The sequence below is a fragment of the Amblyomma americanum genome, chromosome 11 (assembly GCF_052857255.1).
Source record: "Amblyomma americanum isolate KBUSLIRL-KWMA chromosome 11, ASM5285725v1, whole genome shotgun sequence".
In the NCBI taxonomy this organism is placed as follows: Eukaryota; Metazoa; Arthropoda; class Arachnida; order Ixodida; family Ixodidae; genus Amblyomma; species Amblyomma americanum.
The window spans coordinates 125,617,008-125,644,833 of NC_135507.1; the positions used below are offsets into that span (position 1 = coordinate 125,617,008).

The window sequence follows — 27,826 nt, forward strand, 5'->3', positions numbered from 1 at the left end:
TATTTTTATATGTGGCCCTTCTACACCATAATTCCGTACTGCCTGCATGACTGCTGAGGTTTCAACTTACTCAAATGATTTCTCGTAATCTATGGAGGATATATAGCTTTACCTTGTGGGAAAGTTGGTTTTTAATGCTTTAAGAGATGATTGCGCGCACAAAGAACAAGACATTAGAGAGTTTTAGTATAGCGTATACACAGACATACGCACAGGCATAGCGTACGCTATAGAATAGCGTGCTTCGCACTGCGCATGCGCCAAACGCTATTTCAAACCGATATTTAACGCGCGTGCGCGTTACGTACGCTGTTTTTGGAATTTAGCGTGCGTGCTCTTGCGTACGCTAGGAGAAATACCGTTGACAAGATGGCGGCGCCCACGTCCCCCGCTTCGAAGAGAATTCGTCAATGTTATTCGGTTTTTAGGCATATTCATTGCCTTCAAACGGCACACGTGATATTCGCTTTGCCTCCCCTCGCCAACAGCATAAGGAATGAGGGATAAACTTGCCCAATTTTCGATTCAGTGTAACGATTCCGCCGTTCTTAACCCTAACAAGGCACCGGCGATTGTGGATTGGCTTGGTTTGGATTTTTACCACAAGGTAGTCATGGCCTTGCCAAACGCAATCGTTTCGGCGGTAGGCCGAAGGTTCCGAAAGACCTCAACATGACGTTTTTAAAACCTTGCTCGGTTCAATTACCTAAAATAAATTAGGCCCTGACTGCACTGAACTGGTGACGAACTGGCTATCTGCGCGCTATGACTTTGATAACCTTGGCTAAGTGCGCAAAATGTGTCAAAAAATATTTTCACATTTTAACACCAGATAACGCCACTGCGGCCAGCGCTACCGTTGCATTCGGTGTGGCATACGATAAATTAAATGTGATCATGCGATTTCCAGTGTAACCTGCCGCTAAATGCCGCTATGCTAAACGTAGGCAAGCGCTCATACGCTATACTGAAAGTCTCTATTAAAGGGTACGCACACAGGCGCAAACTGAAAGTAAATTTTATAATGATTTCAAGAAATGCATGTGCTTTCACAATCAGGATGATCAGTTAGACATGAACAGAATATAGTTTGAGGTTGCTGAGACCAACCTCGCCCGCTCCACTATTGTACCGCGGGTGAGAGAAAGAGAGTGAGTGCGGGTAGGTTAAGAAGAAGGGATTGAAAGATTGATGAAGGAGGAAGAAAAGGTGAATCTACCATCAGCGACCACAGCCAAAGGAACGCCATCAGGGGCGTTTATTGAACCTGGGATTTTTTTTCTTCCTTTTTTTTCCTTTTTCTTGGTTTTCCTTGCGTCTTCCGGTATGGCTTGGTTTTGAGACCAGGGACTTCTTCGTCCAAGTAACAATACAACTGTCACGAAACACGTGCAGGAAGAGAAATCTGTCATTTCTTCCATCCAAGAACGCCGCGGTGGCTCGCCGGTTATGGCGCTCGGCTGCTGACCCGAACGACGCGGGTTCGATACCGGGCGCGGCGGTCGAATTTCGATGGAGGCCATGTGCTAGAGGCCCGTGTGCTGTGCGATGTCAGTGCACGTTAAAGAACCCCAGGTTGCAGTCGTTCACTGTGGCGCCTCTCATAGCCTGAGTCGTTTTGGGAAGCTGAACCCCCATAAACCAAACCTTTTTAGAGCAAAGCTACTGAAGAAGCAATCACACTATCAGGCCATATCCTGAATTTTTGTCGCCTCAATAATCAACCGGGTCCGCTGATTCTTCTAGGAGCGAGAAAAAAAATCAGAGGGCACTTACGACTGCTTGCACGCTGCGAATGCGAAAGCATTTGTGAGCAGGTAGCGCACTGAGAAATGAAACGAAGACGCGCCTCCGAACGCTCATTCCACAAACGCTGAATCCACAAAGGTTCGGATGAAACACTCAGTCACTTGGTTTGAATAGCTGTTTACCTGTTGCGAGCTAGCTTCCAACCTAAGAGACCTATGCTATACGCAACGAAACACTGTGTGACACTACCCGCAAAGGTGTGACACTACGAACAGTTGTGGCAAAATTTTGTTACGATCATTGCTTTTTGGAGAAAAAAATTCGTGCTGTGACAGTCTTACATCTCGGTGTACACCTCAACCGCTCTTTAAGGGGAAAAAAAGGTCAAGGGTCTTGGGATTTCGTTCAACGGGTCTGGTAATGCTTTCGCCCTGAAATCCAGCAGCCATTAAAAATAGGACTGAACCATTTGCACGAACGGCATTGCTCTGCCATATGCTCATCACTTTTTTTGCTCTCCCTCGCGGCAATGTTCGCCCTGCTGCTCCTTTGCGCACCAGCCAAACTAGCGTTTCCGTCGTGGCAATGGTACCTGATGCACTACGCCTTCTTTGCAGTCCACAAACCTTTTTGGCGCTTTAGCGTGCATCTATCAATCTCATGTTTAAATGGGCTGCTCATTCGCCCCCCGCCCTACAGCCCCCCTTCTTTTTTAGGCACTTGTGTACACTGCCTCTATAAGAAGCAACCATGCGAATAAAATCTGTTGATAGCTTGCGCTCTTTCCATCTTCATCGTCTTTCCTGGTTTAGTCCCTTACGTATGCGCAACTCGTTCTTAACAACAGCCGTGCACCAACTCGCCTGCCAAGAAGTTCTTCTAGGCTTCCTTCACAACCCTGCCAGTTTTGTGGGGGCCGCAAATTCCCAGCACTCCACAGTCTTCTGCAAAATTTTCGGCTCTGGTCTGTAAGCGGCGTAGAGAATGTATATTTCCTTATTTATGCGAATTTTTGTCCCGAATGTGTTTCTGAAATATTTCGGTATAGGGTGTACAGAAATTTGCTTAATTTATACTAGCTTTTAATGGCTCATGAGTATCAGTGTTCTCAACAAATCCCAGTTTTTTAAAATACGTCTGCCATCTGAGGCCGAGAAACGACGAAATATTGGCAAGACGCTGCGGTGGCTCAGTGGTTATGGCGTTCGGCTGCTGACCCAAAAGACCCGGGTTAGATCTCAGCCGCGGTGGCCGAATTTCGATGGAGGCGAAATTCTAGAGGCCCGTGTACTGTGCAATGTCAGTGGACGTTAAAGAACCCCAGGGGGCAACCCTTCGCTGCGGCGTCTCTCATAGCCTGAGTCGCTTTGGGACGTTAAACCCCCTTAAACCAAACCAAAGGGGTTTTTCATCACTTTCTCATGGGACCGGTAGTAGAAAGGGCAGAACTTTAGAGTACATAAACTGGGGACCCATTATATATTACGTCACTGCGTCACTCATCGAAGCTATTTCTAAAAAGCGTTTGCCACAGTAATGGCATCCACTGCTGCTTATTGGCGCGAAGCTTTGCAGCATTTGTTTCTTTCTTTGCGCTCAAGGCAGTCGGCACGCAGCCTTATCACATTAGCTCGCACGCGAGACGCAACGAAATTTACCTCGAACGATTGCAGCCACTGGCAACTGCTTCCATATTATTTGATGTTGCATGTAGATGCTTTGGGCATTTTATATGTGGCGTTCTTGGTGTGCTTTAGGCGTACGGGCTGGGCCCTTTATGATGACCGTGTATTTTAAAGGTATTTAAGACCAGTCTCATAGTAACAACCTAGCTAGCTCACTCGAATTTCTATTATTGCATTGCACTTTCTCTAATATTTTCACAGCTATGACTTTTGTTTGACAATGATGTTTTTACGGTTATCTGAATTTTTCTTCAGAAGCGTTAATTTTTTGCTGTTTACAAACAAAGCTCACACAGAAAAATACTTACTGTTTATATAACTGCCTTTCTCTTCTATTTCAGTGGCTTTGGATCTCTATTCCGACAAAGTTGAAGGTAAGAACAGCTTTCTACCTTTCTTGTTTTTACAGTAATGGGCTAAACGTAACGAAAAGTTTTATTAAATATTCAATGTCATAGAGAAAAAAAACGCAGTTACTGGCAGAAACAACATGCATTTACACTTGGTAGCATTTAGCAGCCAGAAAGTGTGCAGTCAGAAACAGTGTCAATCTGACGATTCATTGCTTGCCAGTTTCCTTGCTTCGTCTGTAACCTGTACACTTCAGGTAACCGTATAACGATGCAGCCCCCGGTGTTACCACAAATGCCTTGGGCAGTCACCAGGAATATGACAGGGCATTAACCCGTCACGCTGCCATCATTGCATGCGAGTGTTGAGTCTGAGGGGATCATCTTGATGTATGCACTATGGTCGGGTACAATTCGAGAACAAAGCGGCTTATTATCCCCGTCAAAGGACCCCTGTAAGGCCGCGCTTCATCAACGCGCATATTTTTTTTATTCCCTTAGCTTGTGGTCACTGCGGGCCTCCGGTCTACGCTCCCCCCCCCCCCCCCCCCCGCCCCTTCCCCTACACCCGCAAGCAGTGGCAAAGGCGCAGGAGTCACTGGCTGCTTGACAGCACCACTGTGACGGCCGAAGGCACCTGGCGCCAAGAAAGCATGCGAGGCGCGCACAATGAGCACGTGGTGCCGCTTGGTCTTAGGTGGCATTCCCAAGGCGGCAGAATGCGGACCACCTCGCATTCCATAATGGGCCCCCTTTTTTTCTTTTTTTTTTTGGCATTCTCGATGGCACCGAAGCGTCGCGGTTCTCCGCCGTCTGACATTCCTGCGGCGAGCCAGTGGATTAGTGGTCCCGCCAATTAGCTGAAAAAAAAAAAAACGCTTCATCCTTTGAGAGGCGACACGTGGGTGCGGCAGGGAAGGGGAAGCATCAAGCAAAAAGGGCGAGAACTCCCCCCGGGGAGAGGGTTTTCGGAATGTTTTTGTATGTGTTTCTTTTTCTTTTTAGCCAAGCCCTCAGCTCGAAGTTAGGCCCAACCTTCAGGGACTGTGGCTACCTCCATTGGTTATCGAAGCTTAGGGCGGGCCTCGAAATATGACCGCCCTAGACTTCTTTGTTTGAAAAACCTTTAAAATTGCATGTAAAACCATTGGAGGGCAGTCTTGTCTAGTTGAGCTAGAGGCTCCATGCAGTGGTACAGACCTAGACTCTAACCTCGGGTCGATGAGTAAGGTCTTGTCGAGTTTCTCTGTGTGAGATCTTTTCTTTTCAGTTACAGTTTGACTGTCTGTGTGACTCAGCTTGTAACGCAGTTTGCCCTTGTACATCCTGTAAATCTATTTTCGCTTTGTCTCCATCACCTGGCATCAATCATCCTCTGCTCCTTCAACACCGTCGAATTCACGTTTGGAGAGGTCCTGTAGCCCTCCGAAGAAACGCAAAGAACCATCTTTGAATTTACTACCCCCTTCCAGCCAGTGGCGCCGACCGTTTCTCATGACCACCCTAGCGTGACAATGCAGGGAGTAGCAAGTAAAAGGGGATAGTGCTCCCCCTCCACGATTGGGATAGTCCCCCCCCCCCCCTTCATTGTCACCCCACTCCCTGCATTGTCACGCTAGGGTGGTCATGTGAATTGGCCGACGCCATTGTCTGGAAGGGTGTCCTTTGTCGGGGTAAAGCCGCTTTGGTCTTCAGTTGTATTCGAGTTTAGATGGAAGGCATTTTCTGGCGCGCGTTCCTACATTACGTGGGGTAATGACTCGTAGGCATTTATAGTTCGCCCATTAGACACTTCTTGGGAAACTATGGCTGCGCAGTCGCTGGAGAGCAGACTTTATATGGAGTGAAGAAGTAATTTGTGTTTATGCACAAACGGATCACACGTCGTCTGGCTCTTGCCCGCACACTAGTCGTCGCGGTATTCCCAATACAGCTGGTGACACGCGTCGCTGTCTGGAGCAGACATGCGGAAATACGGGGCCCAAACAGCCTTACGCATGTTTTCAATATCTCGATTTAAAAGTGAACGAAAACTTTCATAATAATCACCCAGGAGTGAAACAGTCACGCGCCTCACACGAGGTAAGGCGTAGGGCAAAACCCGCCAGCTTTCACTGAAACATACATTACACTTTTTTTTTTGCCCAACTGCTGTTAGAGCATCAGCTGAGCTTAGGAAAATTCTGAGTTTTGTTTTTCATATCATAATTTAGAGCATAAATGAAAGTGAGCGCAAGCTCCGAAGAAATCGGACATTCCCGCTCGCCACTTTGTTTCGAAAGGCGGGCTCTTCAAAAAAGGTGGAAAAGCATGCAAGTGATCGCATAAGGCTCGGGAACTGTTGTGCGTTCGATCTTTCTAGGAAACCCGATATGAAAATTTTTCCCCCATTTTAGCCTGCCCTGTTTCCTATTGACTAAGGCCGAGAGAGGCGGTGATTCTGTTTTTTCGACTATCGCCGACTAGGTTCGTTGCCATCGCCTCTCCCCCCCCCCCCTCCCGCAGTGGTTGGAATCTTTTGAGGTTCAAGTCAGCTAACAAATAGTTTTAATTACACGCCAGTATTCTTTCTGCTTCCATGCTGTAATCCCAGCCACGTGAGCACTATAAGCGGAATTTTTATCGGTGGTTTATTTCATTCATTCATTCATTCATTCATTCATTCATTCATTCATTCATTCATTCATTCATTCATTCATTCAATGACAAGGATGGCCTGGTGCCTAAGGGGAAGTAGGAGGGGAGCGCTCTGTGACAAACACAACTTTTGCACGCGTAGCCGGCAGGAAAGTGTTTGGCCCAATTGGAGAGGAGGAGGCCAATAAATGAAGCTTGCTTATTCGCCCCGTGCTAGGGGCCCCCAGCCATAATCGGCGCTCCTGGGACATGCCCTTGGAACACGGAAATTAGTTTTTCTCAAAATGTGCTTCGCAAATGGTTGGGAGCAGCTCTCCACGTGATAGGTTGCTCTGGAGCAACTTATATCGACGCAAGTTCGTTAATGTGTGCCTTCTTGATTACCTCTTTCCAAAGTTCATTTCAAATTTTACATGTAAACAGCGACCTCTGCCTTTCCTCCCGTGAAAACAGCTGGCAGGCGGCTTGGAAAAAAATTCGCGCTCGGGGGCAACTGCAATTGGCGAAATCGCGAAGTGCTCCGCGGGGAACAAACACGCCAGCCATGTCGCGCAGCAAACATGGCGCAGTTGTTCCACCACCACCGGACCTTCTGCTCGCTCGGCTGATCTGCGTCGTCTGCGAAGCGTCAAAGGAGCCGACTGCGAGCAAACAGCCAATCACGCGCCTGCACAGTGTCGCTGCGCGCCCTCTCTCGGTCGAGGGAAACGCGCTCGAATCAATTTCGTGCAGCACGGCGGCGGCACACAGCTTAGCCTGTGCTACACATGCCCTGGCGAAAACACTACACGCCTGTAGAACCTGCAGGGAGTTGGGGTAGCGGTGTTCGTCATGATACACTAGAGCAGGGTTTCGATAACTTTTGCCAAACGTGGTAGTTGCTTAAAATACTCGGCTACGCCCAGTAGCGTGTAATACGGTGTCACGCTGTGATACCGTACAGCATCGCCTTCTATTCTCCAATGGCAGGCGGCGCTAGTTAGGATGCGACTCTCCTGGAGGGGCACTTGCATATGCGGCTAATTAAATATTCTTTCTGTCTCTGTCACTCTCGGTGTTATTCGTAAGGGCAGCATGTTCATCGGGTCTTTTGTTCGTGGCAATGCTTGCGACAACAAAGCGACATCTGTACAAATATAATATTCATTGCATCCACTGATATCCATGTGAAATGGCAGAAATATAACAAAGGAAAATGCTGAGAATTTTTCAGTGCACACGTGATCAGGTGCTGTGATACTTTTCTTCAAGAAGAAAGAAAACAACTGCAAACGAATTTATTCTATACTCGTCATAAACCTGTGAGCCAAGGCGTGCCGTGTGCTGGGTTTATTCCAGAGTATCGAAAGTCTCTTCGCCACGGAGGCTTCGTGGTATCGAAATCTGGTCTTCGTTCGCATCAGCTGTGCAGTGAGCGTACCATTTGTCGTCACGCTACATAGTATGCTCCGATCTCCTCACCCTGACTTGAGCTTTCCGCTGCGTTGCATTCTTTTTACACGAGACCGGGCACGGGTGCGCCTATACGGGACGGGCTGGCACGACCTCCCCCGCCAGGAGTCGATATGGCCGAAGACGTACCCCTTACTCTTTCGCACACGCGCTCACAATGGCGCACGAGCATTTGCAGCTCTCCGCCGTTTGCTTGGCTGGTAAACAATGACCTCACCGTTTGCGTAGGGGAGAGGATGTATATCGACGCCACTCTCTCGACCGGTGCGATGCCGCGCCGGTCGACCATTCGTTCGGGGACTTGTATACATACACGGGGCATGTCTGTTTATATCGCCCTTATGGTGGAACCGAACCTTCGGCTCGAGTTCCAGTTTCGAGTGCTCCGCAAATTTCTCCCTGCATTAGGCCGATGCATGCCGGTCAGATCCGGGCACCGGCTGGCGGCGGGAGTGACTTGATGTTGGGAGCAAAGGAGGTAATCAGTTTTTGTGGGCAGCGCACTTATACGGCGCAGATGCGACTTTGAGAGCGTCCGAGGCCGGCATGGCGGACGAAATCGAGGCGGCGCGTGCTGGTGCAATTAAGTCTAATCGTGCCCGTCACGAGGAACGCGAGTGTTATGTGTGTTTAAAAACGCGCAGCTGGCAGATTCGACTCTATAGTAGACGCCTAAATTATGCGTAGGCGCTTCGCGTGTTGTGGTGGAACGGTAGAATAGAATCGCTGTTGTCTGCAACTACCGTGGCCAAAACTGTTCAATCAAACCGGACTGTCGGGCGCATGCAGGTGTTCAGTACAGGCGAGTAGCTTGTCTGCAAGCCTGCTGTATGCCGTTGTAGCCTCGCATTGCCACTGAACAGATGTTTCTCACGTAGCAGTTCTGGGCCGTTTGCACTCATGTGCCGCAACAGACGCGAAGATTCGGTGTCCGTGTTCTCAGCATTAAACGCCACATATTGACTTCTATGCGCGGTTTGAATATTTAGAAGCTGGAGCCTCGAGCGCCCATCTGTAGCCCCACGTTCTGTGATCGTTCTTTGGTGACTGATGACCGTGACTGAAGGATTGGTCGCGTTCCATGGATGCAGCGAAGTCAGCTTTCATTATCTGTGTCTCTTTGATTTCCATCTACATTTGTAGGCTAAACAGATAGAGATCAAGGCTTCAGTTTGGGAATGAACGATATATATTGCTGAGAGGGATGCATTCCTGGTCTCCAACTCCGCGATGAGGAAGGAAAAAGATGAAAGGAAGACAGAGGGAAATAAATAACATGGGAGGTTATGATTCTATAATTTAACGAGCTGCACGCTTTGCACTCGGTATATTGCGTGCACAAACTAGCTCACATGTCGCAGCACGCCGAACTGATTGCTCCTACCTGTTCACAAACCCCGCTTCGAAACACGACTATCTCCCGCGGCTGGCTCGTTGAGGTCAGCAAACAGTGGCGCCGCCTATGAGCGCTGTACAAATTTTGTTTGTCTATGGAGTCCTCTTTTAGGCAGCTTTGAGATTTTCGTCTGAATGGTGCAGGTGGCGTGACGGTCTGCCAACTTCCAAGTTTTGGCCCAGTCACGGCGGCAAAGTTTCCTGCACAAATTGTGTTGGGTGTTTCACAACTTGTGTAATCAAAGAGCTCTCATTACACGGGCGTCAGGCACAAGCGTTAAAAGTGACCAAGGCGTGCTGCGTGCACTTGCCCATGTATCGGGGTCAGGGTATATCCATGCGGGTGAATTCCTGATTGACCTCCCTGCTTTTTCCTTTCTTTGCCCTCTCAGCCATAATGGTAGGAAGTGCGATTAATGTGCTAACATCTGGCCTAATGCCCGGTTATAAAAGCAGTTTAAATTCAACTGTGCGACGCAGTATGACATAGTAGAAAGGAAAGGTGGAGTGGAATACGCCTTACCGGTATGTGACCGCAGAAGAATCTCCCGAAGTGTCGAAATCCTCAACGCTGGGAAACAAGGGCGGTAGCTTCTCCGCGAAAGGACGCGAGGGTCATGTACAACTTGCCACTTCAGCTAGCAGACAAAGGATGGGGAACTGAGGGGCTTGTGACGACACGGTTATGAAGAAGTCCACCATTCTTGGGCATCACTTGGAATATTGTAAGATGCTCTTATGAGCATTTTGGTCAGAATGGCCTAGCTATCCTATGGATAGCCAAACTATACCCTTTAAAGTTTGTTCTGCGCTCGCCTCCACTAGCTAAAGACTTCCATAGAAGAAGAATTGGTCTGTCTTCGACGATAAACAGAAAGCTACAAGTGTCCTGAGGAGAGATCTGCGGATATAATAATTCTTTGCGTAGGCTTACATTATGCGAAGAATTTGCGTTCATAAACAGCTTGCCTTGAAAAAAAAATGCACATGTCCAGAATTTCAGGGTAGGGAAAGCTAACAATCACTGATGCGGATGAACCCATAGAGGAATGTGTCTTTTTTGTAGCGTGAGCTACACTGGCCAAGGTTGAGCAGTTTCGCGTGGCTCCTGAACAGCCGTGCTGCGCATGTGCGAGGAGCAGTGACGTCACACGGCGCACAGCTGGCGCGCCGGAGCCGCTGCCGCCGCCGCGCGCCCTTCGCCGGTCTGCGCATTCCAGAGGAGCGACGTCATAGCCGCGGCAGACGCACTGGCGCGGGCGCAGCTGTGCACCTCCGTTGCGCAATAGCCAAGTCTGATGCTGCGCCCGAGCCGCTTGATAGGGCGTCTCATTTGCGCGCATGCGCTGAGGTACCAGTGGGGGTGTACATATAGCGGGGCGTTTGCCAGTGTGGTATAGCCATGGAGAAGGAGAGCGAAATTGCTGCTCACGCTGCGTATATCCTGGCACAGCCGAGCTAAGCCTCTGCTAATTTTTTAAAACATATGTATATCAATGGAAAACTATTAGTAACTATTTTCTACCTGACGCCCAAAGACAAGTCCTCTTGTCGAAATGTTGGCAAGCTCCCTGAGGCTTCCTCCTCCCTTGCTCCCTCTCGCTACCATTTTCTACCTCAAAGACAAAATTAATTAGAAACAACAAAACACGCTACTAATTTCCTATTGACAACTCCGCATTAAAAAAAAACATTTCCCCATGCTTTTTGCAGTTTCTGTGTCTGTTGGCTTCACCACTTTGCCAGCATTGCAAAAGTCACGCAGCGTCTACAGTTAAGGTCCTTGCACATACCTCGAGCATCTGTCCAGGAAGACAGCTTCGCCCGCTGCCACGAACCCAATGCATATTTCCTCTAAACACAAGGAATCAACGTCGTCCCGCCTGGCTCTCATTGCATGGCCCAACGGCCTGTCTGACACCTCGGTGCGTTTGTGCGAGGCAGAGCGGTGAGATTGGGCTGTGTATATAGTACCCCCAAAAAGTGCGGCCTGCGCCCGCGACGCAGCACAGTCGGAGAGGCATTTTTCCGTCCATGAGAGCAAACTGTCATGCCGAAGCGTGACAATTGCTTCCACCTCCATTATGGCCATCTCTGGACAATGTCTCTCTGCAGTGTGTGTGTGTGTCTGTGCGTGGGGGGGGGGGTCGCAGCGCCATCTACCGGATGGCCACACAATCGCTCCGCGGGAGGACACCAGACATGCCATGCTGCGGTTCGTTCAAACGAGTAAAAATTGGAGGCTTATCAAGGTTAAGCCCAGTGGATGCGAAGCATGTTAAGCAGGAGGCATCTTGACCGCATACACGCCCGGCGCAAAGATGCTGGCGCGGTTGCGGGCACAGAGACTGACGCGACGGCGGGCGCGCGCCGCTTCATCCCTGGCGTGACGTCACATATCACGTGATGCAGCGATGGTGGCGCCGCCGCCGCGTCGCGCGCGACGGCGCGAACCGAAGCGTGGAGGCCTCCGCCGGGGGACGTCGGACGGCGCGATATGAGGCCCCATCTGCAGCCGGTGTGACGTCATCACGTGACGTCACATCATGTGATCTCACTTCAGGGTCAATGGTGGCCACCGCCGGGAGGCGACCGACGGCGCGATATGAGGCCCCATCTGCAGCCGGTGTGACGTCATCACGTGACGTCATGTCACGTGACCTACTTGAAGGTCAATGGTGGCCACCGCCGGGAGGCGACCGACGGCGCGATATGAGGCCCCATCTGCAGCCTGTGTGACGTCATCACGTGACGTCATGTCACGTGACCCCACTTCAGGGTCAATGGTGGCCACCGCCGGGCGTCGCGCGAAGGCCCGAAACCTTCGTTAATATGCTTCGCATAATAAGAGCGGTCGTTCGTCCGGAGGTGTCCATCGATAAAGGAGGCGCTAGATCGGGACGCACAGAGAACATGGCCATCAACAGGAAACGGCCCTCCGAAGGTCCACAAGCCAAACGTCCCCATGCGTCCGATAGTAGAGGTCGTACTTCCCCCTTCTGCCGGCTCTGGGGCTACTTGCACAAGGATTCTGCAGCACTCGTTGCAAAGAGCTCCACTTTTGCACGGAACTCGTAGTAGCATCACCGGCGGCTCTTGAGACCGAACCCCGCACCTCCAGCATGCGAGGCGAATGCTGTAACCACTTGGTAACGTGTCTGGGGGAGAAGCACTGCATAGTACACCCGAAGGACAGGGAAATTATCACTTTTCGCGAACATCTTCACTGCCTAATCGACTGCACAAAGGATCAATCAAAAATTTAGCAGTGGCTTAGCTCGGCTGTGCCGTGATATACGTAGCGTGAGCAGCAATTTCGCTCTCCTTCTCCATGGCTATACCGCACTGGCAAACGCCTCGCTATATGTACACCCCCACTGATACCTCTGCGCATGCGCACAAAATGAGAGGCGCTATCAAGCGGTTCCAGCGCAGCGTGAGACTTAGCTACTGCACAACGGAGGCGCACAGCTGGGCACGCGCCGGCGCTAGTGCGTCTGCCGTGGCTATGATGCGCGGCGGCGGCGGAGCGCGCGGCGGCTCCGGCGCGCCAGTTGTGCGCCGTGTGACGTCAGTGCTCCTCGCGCATGCGCAGCACCGCTCGCCAGGAGCCACGCGAAACCTCTTAATCTCGGCCAGTGTAGCTCACGCTACAATAAATCAGTCGTCATCATCATCACCCTTGCTACGTGCACTGTCAGGAAAAGATCTCTCCCATGTCGCTCCAGTCAACCCTGTCCTGTGCCAGCGGCGGCCGCTGTATCCCCGCAAACTTCGTAATCTCATACTCCCAACTAACATTCTGAAGCGCCCACTACTACGATTCCCCTCTCTTGGAAGCCACTCCATTACATTTAACGACCTTCGGTTATCTTGCCTTCGTATTACATGCCCTGCCCAAGCCCATTTCTTCCTGTTGATTTCGACTATAGGATGTCATTAACCGACGTTTGTTCCCTCGTCACCCACTCTGCCCTCAATCACTCTGAATAAATAAGTAACCCTCAGCCTAGTCCTCGGCGAGCTTAACGCTACTGGTAAGTTATTGTGATAGTCACAGGGAGGTAGGTTGTACATTGTAGTGCGAGGTATAAGAGAGACCTGCCCCAAACCACTAAAGTATTGCAGGTAAAAAATAAGCCAATGATAAAAAAGAACACGCCTTAGTGCCGAAGTGTGGTGCATAAACCAAAATTGGTAGGGTGAGGAGGATTAAAAGAGGAAACAGAAGTATATGATCTACCACGAGCAGCACCCCCAGCAAAGGAAACTGTGCGCCCCCCTGGGCTCTTACTGAAATCGTTTTTTTCCCTTCAGTTCATCGCCTTTTCGTCTTGCTTCGTTCTTCATTTTGAAGGCTCAGATGCATGAGTGATGGTTGGGCCGAGGTATAATTGGGTTATTTTCTTCCCGGTAGAAGAGAACAGAATAGTAATGTTAATGTGCTTGTCTTCACCACGGAATAGGTTGGTCGTTCTGAAGATATAGTGGCTGAGGTCGTTATCTTGCCGGTGTTACAGTGTGGAAAGCATAATGGCTAACTTAGCCATTAAGGATAAGAGGTTGAAATTGTGTGCTTTCTACAGTAGATAAATTCAGCTGAGAAAAATCGGTCTTTAGTAGTTGTGTGGCCGAAGCATGAAGTATTGCACTTCCTGCCTATCGTTGTTTCCCGGTGTATGTAAGGTTAGTTCTATTTTCCAGCGTATGGTTAACTGCGCTTAGTGTCGGTTTGGTATATTAGTTCCTACCTCGCTTTCCCCGCATAAAGAATGCTATGGCTCCTGGAGGGAGGGGGAGTTGTGCCATCTTCTGATGGAGATACGGCCTTTCACCTATCCGACGGAAATTCAGCCAACCGCCAAATGATGTTCCATACATCATCAGAAAAAGAAGAGAGCCGCAAGTGAATCTACCACCCCAAATAAAGCAGTGAATACAGCGAGCAAACGCTAGTGCTGGGGCTGCCAATCAAAGCGACACCCGGTTGCAGGCGTCCCCCAAGACGTGTGTATAGAAGACGGCAGCAGCGGAGGGGTGTTGTGAAAGGCGTGTCCCATTGTCAGCACGTGCGAGACAGGCGTGGAAAATCGGTTCGACCACCGGCGGGTCACAGCTGCCATCCTCAAAGCAGACGTGTGCCACGCAGAAGGGGAGCACGGTGGGAATGTGTGCGGGTGTGTCCGTCAGGTGTTGGAGGGGGGTACGCGACGTCCCGTATAATGCTGGCATTAAGACCGTATAACAACGGGGCAGAAGGGAGGGGGGGGGGGGTGAGGGGACAAGAGAAGGCAAATAGTGCGAAGCAGAGAAAGAAAAGACGGGTCCTCGCAAGCTCCCTGAGCCCGAGTTTCTCTGCTCAAGCACCGAGCGAAGCCCAGATACGGATCGGGACGCGATAAAGAGGGAATAAGAATGCCTGCTTGCGTATGGACAGTCGGCCTCCGGTTTGGGGGACCGGGGATAATGGGTCTCGACGGGAAGCGAGGAAGTGGGGAAGGAAACGAGGCACTCGGAACCTCTTGACGGTTGAGAGGGGGTGAGGACAACAGGCGGAAGAGGACAGGCGCATAGCCAAAAAAGAGGAGCAGAAAAATGAAAGGGGAAAGGAAACCGCACAGAAAAGAAGAGTTGAAGGGGGGGGGGGGTAGCGGCTGATAGATGCGCGAGTAAACACCTATTTCATTTAGTATTCTTCAAAATTATGCTTGGCCAGCTACCCTGCAGACATTTTGAAATGTGAAGCATTCCCTGGGTAACCTCAATAGGGTGCAGTTTTATTTACGTGGGCCTGCTTCGTGGTGAGGAGGAAAGTACGCACGTATTTTTCTTGGCAAAGGTCAGCACCTCCACCGATCTAAAAAAAAAAAGTAAGAAAACATCCTGGCCATGTGCCAGGAAGACAGACCGCAGTGTTGTCGGTGTATTCCTGGGAGAAAAAGAGGAAGAAGGTAAAACAGGCGTAGGAGGAAATCATCCCCAAGATAGTGCCGCGAATATTTGCAGTGTTTGTTCGTTTTTCAAATCTGCCGCCACACCACTTCATCGCTTTGTATGCGACGCAAAACGCGACTAGATTTATCTCGATTGATCGCAGCCAGGCAGAGCTGATTCTACGTTGTTCCGGAATGTTCTAGTAACTTTGCGCTCTTTATCTCGAATGTTCGCTATCAGCTTTAAATTGAGCACGGCCGACAGCGGCGGGCATTCTCTTCGACGACCGCTGGGCACGCTTGACGCTTCGCCGCCACCGAGTGATTCAGTTTATTTTGGGTGCAAGTCAACCCAACAAACAGTTCTCTTTTAGAAGACCCCTTTTTCCGTCTTCATCGCTGCTTAGACTGCCGTCACCACTACGTCACAATAGAATACATAGGTTCTCATGGGAGCTCCTGTATTGATACACATGTAGGCCATTGTATGTTGTCACAGTACTTCACAGTACTATAATTCCCATCCTGCAGTTTGCCTGGCTTGCGCTGCATCTTCATGGGGTTATGTACATGCCAAGCATTTAGAACGCCTTTGGGACGTACAAAAGTGAGGGCAGCATTTTTTGCACTCCGGGTCCATAAAAATGCGAGGACCATGGCTTATATCGACCCCTCTACTTCACGCCTAACAGTAAAACGCCATGTCCAGTGAGCTACCGTGATGTATTGCAGTGAAGTATAGAAGGACCAGAGACCTTCTACAGCTTTTTTATAGGTCATAAAGATTCCAAGGAAGTTTCAGACAGGGACAGTAGTAGCCGCTAGGGGAGCAGCAGCGTGTTATAAGGAGGCAACGAAGCAATGCCTGCAAGGTGGTACTGTATGGAAGAAGCTGGTGCTATAAAAGGCTCTTCTATGCATTACTGACTATTTATCCAACACCACTCAGCCATTTATTGTCACCTCACAACATGGTAGGAAACATGCGCGTCACCAAGAAAAGAAAAGTCTAAATTCGTTTCTCTTAACCAATGGCCTGAAAGTGACAGCTATAGGCGTGCGATTTTTCTGAGTTCAATTCCGAGCAGCATTAGCCCTTTATGCAGTGATGAGGCGCAGCATTGAGCCCCCTTCGTTCGAAACCTTCGAAACATTGAAAAGCAAAGCTCGAACACATACAGCTAGTGTGTTTAGAGCGCGATCCTAATAAGGAAATACGGGAGAAGTTATTGACCCGTTACTATCTAGCCATCGGTTTTAATATGAGCCGCATTATTGTGAAATGTTTGAGCACGAAAGGGACGCGATTTTCCGCCGTGCTGTGTCAGGCGACGGATTCAGACTGAATTATTCGTGTTGCTGGCGTGTCACCGGTCGAGATATCAATTCCGACTTGGGCGAACACATCGGGAGGCCTCCAGCGCAGCGTTCGTCCATCCTCATTGTATGTTTATCGGGAACAGCGAATTTCACCTGCTCTCTCGCTGGGACCCTGGACGACACGAATGATATCACTCACGTCAGAATGGTTCTTGTGGACGCGGACCTGGAAAGTCGAAAGAAATACCCTCCGTTTCTGTAGTGCTGTAATAGGCGTGGTCCATTGTATACATCGCTCCGAGCCGCTCGCAGTCACTCGGCGAGGCGGGAAACGGCGCACTTTTTTCTTTTTGTGCTCTCCTGTAGCTAAAGCGGCAGCGCGGCTCACAGCAAAGGCATCCGTCGTCCTGTCCCACGCAGCATTTCACGGGCATGACAGCGAATGAACTGAAGAAATTATGTGCTAATCCGCTACGATTCCAGCGCCTCACGTCACTGGCATCTTTTCCGCCGTGGCAGTGCCCCATCACTCCTGGCAGCGTACAAATTTTTCCCACAGCGTTACGCAGAACCCTCATGACCAAGGAAAGGCATTGAAGGACACTGGCACGATAGAGCTCAGCAGAGTAGTTGTAAATCGTCCTCAAAATAGGCTTTCCGGCCATCGGTGTCATCACGTCGCGGTTAATTCCCCTTGCACCTCCTAGCATGAAGTCATCGGAGCTTGCAGGGGCTAGGAGTTTAACCAGGGATTAACCACCACGACGTAAGGACGATGCGACACTTGTCATAGCATACACCGGTAAAAAAGATATTTTTGTCTGAAAACAGACAGAGTAAATTCGAACTTAGCTCAAAAAGTGCTGTTTCACTGCGCAGGATTTTTCAGTTTTCTTATGTATTACTCCTCTTTCTCTCGCTCTTGTGAGACGGCAAATGACACTAGTCCATCTTACACACGCAGGTCTGCATACTGATACCTTGTTAAGGCATAAAGCCGAAATACTGTTCGTTAGATAAACAGGCCTGCTGCCCTACTGGCGCATTCGTTCAAAATGTGTCTGAAACAGGAAGAAAAAAAATCGTTGCAGTCAGAGCGGTGCACTCGATGTGCAGTTCGGAGGGGCGTTGCCGTGTTGCGCCTACTCGTGACGAGAGTGTCCCCGCACACGTTTCGCCGTGCAGCCCCGGACGGGATCACCCGGGGTGAAGTGGGCGTTGTTCGAGGAGCAGCAGCCCTGTCCCCTCATCGGCGTGACGCCTCGCCAACTAGCGCGGATGAGTAGACTGACATCTGCCGCGGCCGCGCATGAAGTGGCTCGCGCTGCTAAGACCAGCCGCTCCGACAGCTCTTCTTTCCTCCGTCCTTCGCTCGTCTCGTCTACGAGTCTCGCTTGTGCGCGCGCGCTTTTAACCTGATGGCTTTTCACCTTGGCGGAGGGCGCGCGTGGCAGCGTCGCTGGCGCAATTCGCTAATGACGGCTGCGGACTGCAACGAACTAGGAAGGGTTGTCCCTGGCTGGCACCGTCGAGCAGCACACAACGTCGCCGCGCGAGCAGGTAGAGTTGCGAGCGGGGTAGATTCATTACCTACTCTAGCATCAGTGCTTACTCCGATGCACAGTCACGTACCATGATTGTCATCTAAATCATCGCCATCGAAACCTAACTACATCCGCTACGGACAAGGGCTTTTCAGGTCCCTCCTATATGCCTTGACCTGTGCCAGCTGCGGCCGTCCTATTTCCCGATCACCTCATAATCTCATAAGCCCACCTGATTGGCCCACCGCCCACCTGGCAGGATGGATGGATGGAAAAATTTATTTGGTCCTGCAAGTAGTGATAACCGCTAAGCGGGCCGCTCCCACGTCGGGACCGGAAGGCCAATCCTCACCGCCACGTCGTGAGCCTGCTGGAGAGCCCAGAATTGTTCATCCAGGTCGGGGCTGTGAAGTGCAGCCTCCCACCTGGACGCGTTCTTGATCGCCGAGTCTTCAACTTTTTCGCAAGACCAGATCATATGTTCGAGCGTGGCTAAGGCACCACAATCCTGGCAATAAGCCTCTGTATACGTCTCAGGACGAAACGTGTTCAACCTCCGTGGACAAGGATAAGTACCAGTCTGTAGTAAGCGTAATGTAAGTGCCTGAGCCCTGTTTAGTTTAGGATGCGGCAAACCGTAAACCCTGCGATGAAGGTAATACTTCGTGACCTCATTGTATGTGGAAGGGGAGTCTGTTTTCGGGGAGTACCGCCACGCTGTGGTGCGGGGGAGAGCGGAGGGAAAGATCTCGCGCTGCCTCATTCATGAGCGGACTCATTGAGATTCGGAGAGGCTCCCTCAATCATCCCAAGGTGAGCAGGAAACCAACATAAGTAGTATTGAGAGATCTCATAAGTCAGCATAATTTTAAAAGCAACCTTAGCCACTGAGCCCTTCTCAGAGGTCCTAACGGCCGACTTTGAATCACTGTATACAAAACGCCTGCGCCTGTCAACCAGGGCGAGCGCTATAGCCGCTTGCTCCGCGTCCTCTGGCCTTTCAGTATGAACGGTAGCAGAGTTAACGACACCGTCCTCATTGTCCACGAAAACTACGGTAAACACCATCCTCTCCTCGTTAAAAGAAGCATCGACGAAGCAAACCCTTTGATTCCCATCACGAATGAGTCTCAGCAGGCAAGCCCCCCTGGCCTTTCTTCTACCCACATTTCGCTCCGGGTGCATGTTCCTGGGAACAGGCTTGACGTGATACAGCTTACGGACCTTCAGGGGGATACCGACGTGAAACTGAGAAATATTCTCCTGAGGAACTCCTAACTCTCTCAGAATCTGCCGAGGTAACAGTTAAATTAATGATCTGTCGCGAGAGGTTTCCCGGGAAGAGCAGCCTGGGTCGCACAAGCCACACCGGTGGCAGCACCTGCCACGGCAGGACATGCAGTGGCGCATCGTTTGACTTTTGCACCACGGCGCCAGGAGTGGTATGACGATTCCCAGGAATCTATGAGTGCGAAGTCGAGAATTACCTATTCCGCATGTGCGGAAATTAACCCGTCAATACTATCGCTTCCTGCCCTTAAGGCAAAGCTAAAGTGTCCCCGCCAGTTTTTGTAGCGAGATCTACACTACGCCAGCTCTTCGCGCCTTCAGCGTGGCACCCCTTGAGCTCCGCGGCGGCGCCAGTTGGTCACGTGGTGTGGAGCAGCGGCTGCTGCCTGCGGTACGGCGCGCCGGCGAAACCGAGCTGCAACAGCTGTGCGCATGCGCCGTGTCGAGTGGCAGGGGCAATGGAGAGGGGGAGAGGTGTCGCAGCTCTATAAGTAGGTGGCTCGGCGGCTCTGAAAGAAGCAAGGGCTCAGCGTTGGAACGAATCCAAGTGGGGGCGGCGAGCCGAGGAGACGGAGAAAGAGCGTGAGATGCGCCTCGATAAGCGGCGTAAGAACTACGTGGTTCGGAAGGAGCGCCTAGCCGCCGACAGTGAAACCACGTCCAGGGACGAAGAAGGAACGCCCAGCTCTCGCGTCGCTCAAGGTTTAACCACAGCTAAACCACGGCCGATTTTTATCGCAGAGTTTTGCTACCTTTACGGTCACCCTGCTAATCTCCGCAACGATAGTACTCACAGGCATAGAGTGGCGTTACGCCAGTTCGTGCGGCATGCAGAGGCGCAGAAATGCCGGGAAGACGGGGCTTCTTATCTGGCTTGGCCACTGTTGGTCATAAAACATGGACGGAGCCACAGCAGCACGACGCCTGTCAAGGCAAAGCTCGGAAGAAAGCGTGTGAAAGTTTCCATGCCAGCCTAACGCATAAATTCGAGTTGCGTTAAAGTTATTGCAGATGTGAAGAGCCCAGTATCGCAGTAATTTAACCTAGGCACAGATAAGCGCATCGCGCGGCGTATCTACCGATTCCGAGTCATAATCCACGTTTTCAGCCAAACACTGGCCGAGCCAAATTCCAAACCTCGCCTTCCAAGCATTGCCGCTTTTGATGAAGTGCTCACTCGCATAGACGGTGGTGCCGGTTTTCCTCCAAGGTAATATTGAGGAACTCTGCTCTCAAAGGATGCCTCTGGACGCAGAACTATGCGAAATACATTTTCGGCCCTTCGCAAAGGCCAGTAATGAAGGCGCGTTACTTCAGTTTTTTATCGCAGAAAAGGCCGCCACAGCACCACTGCGCGGTGTCCGAATGCCGTGTTTTAACATCCGCAGATGTGACGGACCTACCTCATTCGCACCTTTACCTCATTGTCATTGCATTCGCAGGACAACTAATCACTTCGCCCTGTCAACGCTCTTTCCTCTCCTTTCTGCTGTTCTGTCTTCCTCCCGCTGTGAGCGAACAGCAGTGTTCCACACAGTAAACACCGTGCACTTGCCACGTATGCATATGTTAGTGCAGCTGCCATTCGCATGCCGAAATATACCCCTCCTGCTGTTAACAGCTCCCAGTGTGCGATGACGCTGCTCCGGGTGTTCCTGCGCTGATGACATCATTTTCTGCTTGTTGGTACTTGCAAGAAATGGGCTTTCGTGCAGGAATACTATGGCGAAGTCCACCTTCGTGAAGGCTTTCGCGCACTAGCTTTCGGTGGGTGAGCAAGTTGAGCTCATTCCGAATCTCTTTCGCTGTCAAATTTGGGCTGTCAGCAGCTGCAGCCACTATTAGTCGGTCCTGCACTTCATTCGTGCTCTTTAGTCGACGTCCGCGCTGAAAGTTGCGGAGGCAGCCGTAGTAGTCCCGATGCGCTGGTATGATCCTGTTGATCGCGGACAGGGGTCCACTTGTCAACTTCGCGAGTTCTCCCTGCGACGTGCGTTGCTGTGAAAGTGCGAATATTTTCAGTCTTTCGTCGTACTTAACGGACTTCATTGCGCACTTCTGGTGAAAAAAAGTAAAATGAACGGAATGATGTTCATGGCACAGTCATCTCAAGGGGGCTTCCTGCAGTTGCGTACTCTCGTGGCCAGCCAGTAAACGGCAGTAGCTTCGTTCCGGCGATAAGCTTGTATCACCTTGCTGTATCAGCAGGCCGTCTTTTAGATGACGGATGACACACCGCCGCGACTTCGGAGAAAGAAGCGCTTTGCGGAAATTGTGCCCGGAAGATAGTCTCAGAATAAACGACAGCGAATTCAGCAGTTGCCGCTTTGGAGCGACCGCCGCGTACGATTCCAGGAGCGACGACGCTGAATGGTTCGGTCACATTTATATTGGTTTAATTTGTGGGTGAGCTGGCAGCGGCGGTGTTATTCCGCCGAGTGGCTGGTTTTGTTTGCGACAGGGTTATTTGGAGAGACATGGGAGAGGCCTTTGCCCTGCGGTGGGCGTAGTCAGACTGATGATAATGATGACGATGAAAAGGGAAAGGTATCGAGGTCGACCGGAGGAGAGGAACAACGACGCCGACAGATGACGTTGGGAGCGCCGGCAGATATGGTCCTCGCTTACCAGCTGGCGATAAACGCGGATAGAAATAGCGAGATTATAGGAAAAGTTTAAAGAACGAATTCACCTCCTCATATTGGGCTGTTTCGATTAAAGCTGATCGAACCGAGACTTGGTTGTGCGCCCACAGTTGAATAGAAATGAGAGGAAAGATGGCCCTGCCGATAGTGAAAGTCACCGAACGGAGCGGGTGTGGTGTAATTTCACTTGGGCTTCGAAATGGCGGAGCTGGCACGGAAAAAATATATACATATATACATGAACGCGAATCTTTTACGTTGCTGTAGCATCACTGGGCTGTTTAACGCTTGGAGTAATGAATTTTTGCACTCGTACAAAGTAATGTCTCAAGTGCAAACGTATCAGTGCTTATACATTCAAAAGTTCATATATTCCTTATATTTTCACCGATACTCCTTGCCCTGAACGTACCGGCCAATGTGACTTGAGTGCGAACGATTTATACGCGTTCTCAGTCACCATCGTCCGATGTTTCGCAGAGAGAATTTTTGAAAATCAACTTCGCTTTCCCTAACGAACCATTTAGCTTTCGGTTCAGCGTTGGTTCAGCGAACCTGCGTGGTGCCAACGAATTTTATGCTCTAAACGATGGTGTATGATGCGTCCCTGACCACAACTGCAGCTGCAGGACACGGGTTGCACTCTACTCAAGCATGTGCTACGAAGTCGGTGCAGCCATGGCTATAAGCACCCCGGCTTCCGTGTGCAGGGAGTACGCCTGTGCCTTTCTGGTGCGCTTTATGGCGTGAACGTGTATACACAAGTAATTGCAGGGCTTTTGTGCATGAACGGTTGGTTGTTCGTCTAAGGGAGACATCTTACGCGTACGCCTTCACGTCCACGTTTGTTTTATTATGAGACCATACCTTACGATATAGCGGAGGCCATTACATACTCAATGGAAAGCAACGAGATTCCTGAAAGAGGCCTTACTGCAGAGAGGCCACAAAGAAGATGCAATTCTTAATAGCGCAGAATGAACCAGGCCGCGAGGTGGAGGGAAGCTTTAGTGAGCTTAAAAACGTCAGGGTGAAAACAACCCAGACGAAGAAAAATCCTGTTCTCAAAACGTCACTCAGCGAAGTAAGGCTTCCGATTTGCCCCTTGCGCGATAGCGTAAAAGGCACCGTTGCGCAGAAAATCCGGCGTCGACGTTGTGAGCGAAAAATCACGAGCATTTGCCCTGGCAGAGTGTGTCCCCAGAGAGCAACCTAGGAGGCAGGTGGGCCACCTATAGGTCACGTGACCTTGCGGCGTCATCACAACCTGTCCACCGGATAGTGAGCAAAGTGCCCACCGTGGAAGGTGGCAGTTCAATTAATGGTTGGTCGCTCGGGAAGAGCAAACATCCTGGGCCGCACAAGGCCCACCGCAGGGAGCACCTTTCATCGCAGGTCAGTGGCGCGTCGCTTAACCGCTGCACCACTGTGGAAGGAGGGGACAAAGGACTCGCAGGGATCTATGAATGCAAAGTGGACGGTGAGCAATTCCTCAAATGTAGGCATTAGCCCATTACGCTATCGCGTCGTACCCTGAAGGCGTAGCTTAAATGTCCCCTGCATTTTTTTGTGTGTGTGTGCGGGAGGAAGCCAAAAGTTGTTCAATGGTAGTGGCTTCCAACATGCAAGCTTCTACGTTCAGGGATCGAGCAAAGATAGGCGTGCATGCGAACAGATGCTTTTTCCGGGGAGCCTGCAGAGGTGGGGGAATGCAAGCGAGTTGATATGCTATTGAGGTGCTAGAATTCTTCGCACTTTCTCGCTTGTGTCTGCACATTATTCCCAGTTCTAACCCATTTCAAACTTTTTCCCTCAGGCTTCCTTCCGCCCTGGACGGGATAAAGCCGCTGCCCTTTTTCAAATGTTGACAATCCTTGCCGAGCTGTTGTTTCCTTTGTTTTTGGTTTCCGATTTTTTTAGTAAACCAGTCGGCATGCCTGATACAAAAATAGATTATGAGATTTCTCTCTACAGTGGAGCGTCTCGTAGTCAGCCAAACCACCGGTATTCGGAACACTTCCGCTTGCTTGGGAGGACTCTGATCTGCGTATCTCGCTACGTGCGATACTTTCGCAGGCTTTCTCCATCTCTCGGGAAATCATGTGCCAGCGCATTAAACGCCACTGTTGTGACTTTCCTCTACACCCCCTACCTCTCCCCATCTCGATGCTTCCCTTTTACTCATCCGGGTGCTCGTGGGTGAAGCCCATCCGCAGTCGCGACGACGAGCGCTCAAACGGCGCACATTGTGTGGGCTGCTCCCCGTGGAAGCGAGCCGAGAGCGGGCTTCGATTTTAATCTCGTCCGTCCCACGGATTTCGACCGCACTGCGCTGTTTCTTTGCTTCTTCTATTTTTGCGACTGTTTCGTGACTGCTTTTGCCTGTGGTGTGTTCCGTGGTGCGTGACAGAAGAAGCAAACAAAGAGGACGCTTTGTTTGGGCAAATTCGCAAATAAGTGAGTGCAAACAGTGTAGGAACGCGGAGGGGGGGGGGGGGGGTATAAAAAGAAAACAAAGAGAAAATTCGAGCGATGCTGCCTGATTAGACGAGGGGCAATCAGAGTTAAAATGCCGCGGGCGGGTATCCAGATTGGCCGCATGCAAGGCCGCAGCTAAAACGCTGTTCTGCAGGGAGAGAAGGTTCAGTATTTATGGCACTCTCGAGCGGTGGTAGCTCGCATGAACTGCAAGCCGAAGGTTGTGTGGGCTTAACAAACAAAGAAACAAACGCCTCAATTAGTGCTAAAATGTTTCCCGAACTTCGCTGGCAAGCATATGCGCTGTTTATATACGCATCGAAATGTGTATTGAAAAGAGCGGGCTTTTTCTTCTTGTCTCCTTTGTTAATTTGTATTTTTGGATGGCAAGAGGTGCAACGTAGAGCGAGACTGTAGTTTTGGGTTTGACGTTTGCTTTTTCATTTTCTGGAAATTCAATCGACTTTTTTAGTGTTTGTTTCACAATGCTTTCTCTTATTTTTCAAAAATGTTCCTTACTTTCGAATGTTGTTATTTTACCTCAACAGCAGGTGTGGTATTCTGAACTCGGCATCCAAAATCGAATTAAAAAAATGGATAGCGATGGCTTTTATTTTATTTTTTATTTCCTGGGAGAGTGCCATTAAAAAAAGAAAGGAAGTCCTTTAGCTGCAGTACTGCTGTTCTGTGTGCTCAGGAGAGGCAAACGAGACGTGGCGTTGAGCACTACTTGAACAGTGTGCACAACACTGCAGATATGTAGGCCGCGAAACACTTCAGATGTTCACCGTTTAGGTCGATGCAGCTTGGCAACATTTCTTGGTCGTCAAGAGAGGAGGAAAGCGCGAGTGGCTTCATGCGGTGAAGCTCCTACATGATATGTACAACGCTGCCATGGTGTGCGAAGTGAATATTCTCTTTCGCGTGCTTTATTACAGCACGATAAAAGCGCTTAAGGTATGCCTGAGAGAGAGCATCGGTGTAGGCTTTTAACATTTCTGGTGGGTTAGTGGGTGGTCTACTGCACTTCTTCAAGGGCGTTTTCTTATTGCTTGCAGGCACACATGCCGTAATAGAAAAAAAGGAGAAAATAAAGGATAATATTAAAACCCACCTGTTCTCTAACCAATAACGCAAGGTTTAGAATTACCCTAACCATAACTGTCGCGATCAGAATACCAGAAAAATATGTGACTAAAACTGTAGCGTGAGAAGTGATTTACGGTATTTAGTCAGTATTTTCCTTATGTCAGTTAAGCATTTATAAGCATCCTTAGCTTAGCTTTATTTTCTGTAGGTGATGTGTTCGACGAAGAATGCACGCCCGCCTTGTATATGTCTCACACCACATATCGCGTTTATTGAAAAACAGGCGCCGCATGCGCCGAATGCTTGCGCTGCTAGTCTGCTGATGAATTTGGATTCATTCGTCGAATTACTTGCCTTAATGATACTCAATTCGTGTAACGGATTTAACAACATTTAATGAAACGGCAATCACAAATAAAAAAGAACCCAGGTTTATACTGTGGCCAGCAGCTCCAGCATCTTTCGTCGTTTCTGGACGAGGGATGCAGGCGTAGAAATAAGCGTTGCGCGGCTGAATGAAAGATGTTTCCGTTTGTGGCGCTACGCAACAGAAAAGGGAAGTGAGCAGGAAGCTAATATACATTGCTCCCGTTTAAAACAAGACCGTTCCTCACAGTTTCCCTGCTTCCTTTTTTAACAATTTCATCTTTCCGTGATGCCTTCCATCCTCTCGCAAACATACACGGGTGAATTCGTTTCCATGCGCCCGCATCCCGGTGTTTTTGCTACTGAAACTTTTTCCGCGGAGCACTCCCTTGTACCTTTCTTCTTGGTCCTTATTAGTGGCAACTCATCCCTATTCTTTATTGCTTCTTTCCTTTACTCGTTGCCTGTCGAGAACCGGGAATTCGTTACGGGAGACAGGTGGGCCGCGCTGGGTCCCGCGCGATCTGCGTTGCAAAACACACTCGCGCGCTTTCTATTCCCGCGTTCGGTGTAGCCACTTCGCGCGCTCGCATTTAGGGAAAGAAAGAAAAAGGGGAAAAGGGCGGAAGAAAGAGGTTCGCTTCCATTTGACAGGGGCAGGTCCATGTGAGGGGGGTGCGTGAATTGGGGAAAGCTGCCCCTACGGGACGAGAAAGCGCGAGAACTGAGATCGTAAAGAACAGCCGACACGCCAGCGAGGATAAGCGTGGAGATAAGGCTTGCATAAGATGAGACAATATGCACCCCTCATGAGCGGGAAGACCTTTAGAAGGAATGAAAAAGAAAGGGGAAGTGGGAATATTATAGGGGATACGGTAAAGAGAACAAAGGAGCTGGGGTTATTAGATTTTTAATTAAAAGGAAACAGCGACTTGACTCCGGTCTTTCGAGGCGACTGGTCCGACGGCGGAAAAAAACACAAGGCAAAGTAAAAAAGGTTTAAAATAGGGAACGTGTTCGCGATAAATAAGGAAGGCTGGGGAAAAAACGCAGGCGCTGGTACAGACAGGGGCGAGAATTGCCGCTATGGAGTGACCGTTTGTCGGTGTGTCTTCCAGAGCCAGATGTCGTGCTCGAATATCGCAGCTACAAAGAACCCCCGAAGATTCCCCCCTCCCTTTGCTGTTTCCAATCTGCGAGGGAATTTAATTCGATGACGAGGCGGTAAAGACAAGAGAAGGCAGGAAAAAAAAGGAAAGCACGAGCAAGGCATAGACTTGAGATGTCGTTGGACCTTGGGAGTGCAGAAGAGCGGCGGGACCGTGAATTAGCGAGGAGGGAGACGAGCTTCGCCCTGTGGTCTTAAGTCTTTATGTTCTTTTATTTATCTATCTGCGTTTATATTCTGGGGAAGCGAGGTATGAATTTATACGAAGCGGGAAAGAGCGATAATCGCTGGTCGTTGTCTTCTCCCCCGCGCCGCCTGCAGCCTCGGGCAGATAACGACCGAGACGTTGGTTCTTGGAAAATTGCCGTTAGCGTGACCCTCAGCTGCCTTCGAGGTGGAAGTCAGAGGACGACTCTAGCGCGTAGTTCACTTTACTTAAAATGCCTGGTTGTGAACCCCCTGCCCCCTCCCCTTTATTTATTTCGCTCTATTGTCCACACACTTTGTGATTGGCTTACTTGCACGAGCTCTAATGTTCTTTGTTTTTTTAAAAAGAAACAAGAAGTACTTAATAGTAATAGTGGAGATCAGCTGCACGTATAAAATAATAGAAATATGCATTGCGCAGTTTGAACCAATTATATTCTGCGAATTAAGCTAGAATGTGCAGAACGTCAGTTGAGGGCGCTCCTGCTCTGTCGCCGTGATGTCCACGAAATTCCTAG

General features: G+C 50.1%; 1 protein-coding gene across 1 annotated transcript in view; it reads left to right on the top strand.

Annotated features, from left to right (window-relative positions):
• The first annotated feature begins 3,779 nt into the window (after positions 1-3,779).
• Positions 3,780-27,826, top strand: part of LOC144110660 (tyrosine-protein kinase transmembrane receptor Ror-like) — a 268,501-nt gene continuing 244,454 nt past the window's right edge. Inside the window, exon 1 of the mRNA XM_077643717.1 lies at positions 3,780-3,808. The gene's annotated coding sequence lies outside the window, so the exon portion shown is untranslated. The remainder of the gene's footprint in view (positions 3,809-27,826) is intronic.